The sequence below is a fragment of the Sinocyclocheilus rhinocerous genome, unplaced genomic scaffold, assembly GCF_001515625.1.
Source record: "Sinocyclocheilus rhinocerous isolate Xijiao unplaced genomic scaffold, SAMN03320098_v1.1 scaffold5520, whole genome shotgun sequence".
Classification (NCBI taxonomy): Eukaryota; Metazoa; Chordata; class Actinopteri; order Cypriniformes; family Cyprinidae; genus Sinocyclocheilus; species Sinocyclocheilus rhinocerous.
Window position 1 is genome coordinate 18,419 of NW_015636164.1, and position 4,443 is coordinate 22,861.

At 45.1% G+C, this 4,443-nt stretch overlaps 2 non-coding genes across 2 annotated transcripts; both read right to left on the reverse strand.

Annotated features, from left to right (window-relative positions):
• Positions 1-1,717: 1,717 nt before the first annotated feature.
• trnaq-cug (transfer RNA glutamine (anticodon CUG)) lies at positions 1,718-1,789 on the reverse strand. Its single transcript has one exon. It is a non-coding gene; the product is annotated as a tRNA-Gln (tRNA).
• A 2,355-nt stretch (positions 1,790-4,144) lies between these two features.
• trnap-cgg (transfer RNA proline (anticodon CGG)) lies at positions 4,145-4,216 on the reverse strand. The gene has a single exon. It is a non-coding gene; the product is annotated as a tRNA-Pro (tRNA).
• Between the last annotated feature and the right edge of the window lie 227 nt (positions 4,217-4,443).

Here is a 4,443-nt window from a genome sequence, read left to right on the forward strand (position 1 = left end):
ATTATTTAAAATAGAGATAAGACTCTCTTTAGCGCGAAATGTTTATGTATGTGCTTGCTTGTTTGTCTTACTTATCAGGACAAAAATTTGTATAATTACTCTGATATATCAACGTAAATTTGGTTTATGATGAAATTTCTGAGTTTTGAGTCCTCATAATTAAGATTGCTTACAAACAATATCAAATTAAAAATGTAAGTATGTGCAGGAATTTTTGTGTGATGGGTAAGTGTTTGTACTGTACAAAATCATTACGTCTATGGAGTGTCCCCAGAAAACAAAAACCAAGGCGTGTGTGTGTGTGTGTGTGTGTGTATGTGTGTGTGTGTGTGTCAGCACAACCGCCTCAGACTGACATTTCACTTCTGTTAGTGAGAAGAGCTCAAAGCAGGATTTAATTTTCCAACTTATGTACATTTTGTAAACATTTTACTCGAGGGTATGAACGTCATTGGCCCCAGAATAATGTAAAGCGTTTTTATTGTCAAATGAATCTATAGTAAATGTTTATTTTTTTATAAAGTATGTTATGTATAATCACTGGTGCACTGGAGATGTTTTGACTGTGTGTGTGTGTATGTGTGTGTGTGTGTGTCAGCACAACCGCCTCAGACTGACATTTCACTTCTGTTAGTGAGAAGAGCTCAAAGCAGGATTTAATTTTCCAACTCATGTACATTTTGTAAACATTTTACTCAAGGGTGTGAACGTCATTGGCCCCAGAATAATGTAAAGCGTTTTTATTGTCAAATGAAACTATAGTAAATGTTTATTTTTTTATAAAGTATGTTATGTAAAATCACTGGTGCACTGGAGATGTTTTGACATGATTGTACATGTTTGTGTTTTTGCGAAAACGATGTTTAATGGTTAATAATGTAAGGGTATTTATATTTTTTATTGATTTATTTTTCAGTTCATTCATATGCTGAGAAACGTTTTATTCAGTATTATATTGTACGAGTACACACACATATTGTGATACAATCTCACGGTCTGTTAAAATGGTTTATTCTGTTTACTGTTCATCAACACGTCCTTGTTTTTAATCACAGCTCCCATAGAGAGAGAGAGAGAGAGAGAGAGCATGACACACAGCAACCTGATACCACGGACACGAAAGACACAGATGCGTCCGCAGATGAGTCTGGATGTGGGAACGCTCCATAAAATCTACAAAAACATTTCTCAGGAGTTGAGTTATCGCCTGTCATCCGCTGGACACTTACATACATCTGTTCAAACAACATTTTTCATCCCCCGGAGCTCAAAGGTTGACGGCTGAATTTCACGCGCACCGATTTTCACATATGGAAATTATTATGATGTCAGAGGGCACATATGGATATAATTATGAGGTCAAAGGTTAAAGTCATCAATCATGTTGGCATAAGCTCCCGTATATTGACTACTCAGAAGGCTACATTGCGGCACTGCCACACACATCATGCTGTTTTCGCTGAACAAAAACTGTAATGGTCTGTAATGCTTCTTCACAGAAGGTAACAGTGACACCAGTCTGCTAAATTTAGGTCAACATTGTTCCTGTTCAGTTTAATGTGTGTTCTAGATTCTTTGGGGACACTCACCATGTCAGATTCATCACAGGTGCATGGTTAAAGGAGGTCATTGTAGCATTCCCTTTCAAGACACGCTGCCACAGAGAAGGTTGTGACATAAGCTCATCTTTGCCAAGCACTGCCAATTAAAATCAGGCAGGTTCCACCGAGATTTGCACTCAGATTGCTGGATTCAGAGTCCAGAGTGCTAACCGTTACACCATGGAACCAAGCAGCAGCAGGGGCGTCTGCCCTTCTGTTTGCAGTGTAGTAATGACTCAGAAGGAGGCACTGACAAAAGCGACTGACCCGCGAGCATCGGAATGGTGTCCAAAAAGCACTCCCTGCTCCCCTCTGCCAAAAGCCGAGATCAAACCAGTGACCTTTAGTCTAACGCCCTCCTAACTGAGCTCTTTCGGCCTCAGTGCAGTAGCCTGTAACCGACTGAGTGACCCACTCAACGCAACGCGAGCAGTAGGTAAGAGACCAAGTAGAAGGACAAGACATCGACGTTGAAAGAGAAGTACCTAACACTGCCGTGCAATTGAGCCAAAGAAAGCAGGACGACACCCGCTCCTCAAAAACAGCGGCTTCTAAGCTGCAGGTGGGCTCGTCAATAATTTGAACCCGGGACCTCTCGCACCCTAAGCAAGAATCATACCCCTAGACCAACGAGCCATCGGATGCTCCTGCTGCTAGCAAATGCAAAATGAAGGCTCACAGGGATGTGAAGCTTTCCTAGAAACTCCTTTCTGCCGTACCTCCACTGGCTTGGGCTGCCTTCCCAAAACCAATATTGAAAAAAATGGCAAGGCAAAGGACACAAGGCTCGAGACAACTGCAGACGGCTACCCTGCAGCGCAGCCCATCTAAACCATCTCAGAAACGACACCTCACTTTGCGTACGGACAAAGCTGTAAATGTGCGTACGCACAACAAAAATCAGATGTATGAATCTCTGCGTACGCAGGATCCCAAGCATATTCTCCTTGTACATCCCAATAACGTGAAATTGAGCGCACATGCACGAGCACAACAGCCCGCCCTGTCTCCTCCCTCAAATAAATACATTTTAATGTGGTAATGAGTCCACTTTGGCAAAAGCAAGCAGAAAGAAAATGTCAAAAACAAGCAGCAAGAAAAGAAAACTTTACTGAAAGTGAATTGGAGGTGCTACTATCAGAGGTAGAAATGAGAAAACATTTTTTATTTGGAACTTTGTCCTCTGGAATTAACAAAAGAAAAAAAAACGAGTGGGACAGTTTGGCTGATGCCATCAACGCGGTGGGATCGGAAAATCGCACTGTAAATGAGCTTAAAAATAAATGGTCTTATATAAAGGAGGAAGTTAAGCGGAGAACTGCTGCGCACCGACAAAGTGTGGGCAGAACAGGCAGTGGTACAGGGGTCGATGAACTTACACCCTTTGAGCAGAGAGTTGCTTCTATTGTGGGCGACACTTTACTCTCTGGAGTAGTATCTGTTGCGGTGGGAGACTCGGATTTACAGGACTGCCACGAAGGTAACTAATTTCTCATTTATTTGCTTAACTTTGGTACACATAGCTTACCAGACTGCATTTACACCTCACCAATTGGTATGCCGTGCCTGTGCGCGACATTGTGCAGCACACCACAGGCCAGCACGATGCGGCACACCTTCTCAGGGCGGTATAACAGCATCCCCCCGGTCCTGTCAACGCAGTGCCAGCGACATTTCTGCTGCCCAATCGCCCGCTCTACCACTGACCGAGTGAGAGAATGTGCATCATTGTATCTGCGCTCTCGGTCAGTTTGTGGGTTGGTGAGGGGGGTTAACAGCCACGTCTTTGTACTGTAATAAGGAACAGACTCAAATCACAGTTAACATGTGCCAGTGTTTATTTGGACTTATATGGTGCAACAGCAGGAACGTCCACTGGCACGCACTCGGAGTCTGCCCCTCCTGAGCAGCCAGGGCCCAGTGTGTCCAGCGTCTCCGGCGTTTCCAGTGCTCCCCCCAGTGCTGAGGCCCATCCATCTGGCCGCGTCTTGACGCATGCTGTTCTGGAGTCACAACAGCAAATCGTTAGGGCCATTGGAGAAATTAACAGTCACATGAAAAATATCACTCACAGACATAAGCCACTCATTAAAGGAAATGGTCAAAAAATGAACTTGGTCTCTGATTACCATTTATATTGTCGCAATCACATGTTGACGTTCCTGAATGGCTTGTTGGTTGGGCTGCACATACACTGGTCCTGGGTCGGGGTCATCTGGCGGTGCCACCACCTCACCAAGTGGTATGCCGTGCCTGTGCGCGACATTGTGCAGCACACCACAGGCCAGCACGATGCGGCACACCTTCTCAGGGCGGTATAACAGCATCCCCCCGGTCCTGTCAAGGCAGCGCCAGGACTTGATAAGATAAGAAGTACCCGACTGAGTGACCCACTCAACGCAACGCGAGCAGTAGGTAAGAGACCAAGTAGAAGGACAAGACGTCGACGTTGAAAGTCAAGTACCTAAAAGTACCGTGCAATTGAGCCAAAGGAAGCAGGACGGCAGCCGCTCCTCAAAAACAGCGGTTTTAAAGCTGAAAGTGGGCTCGCCCGGGATTTGAACCCGGGAGCTCTCACACCCGAAGCGAGAATCATACCCCTAGACCAACAAGCCACCAGATGCCTACGCAACTAACAAATGCAAAATGAAGGCTCACAGGGATGTGAAGCTTTCCGAGAAACTCCTTTCTGCCGTGCCTCCACTGGCTTGGGCTGCCTTCCCCAACCAATATTGAGAAAAATGGCAAGGCAAAGGACACGAGGCTCGAGTTCAACTACAGACGGCTACCCTGCAGCACAGCCTATCTGAGCCATCTCAAAAGCAACACCTCATTTCAGTGC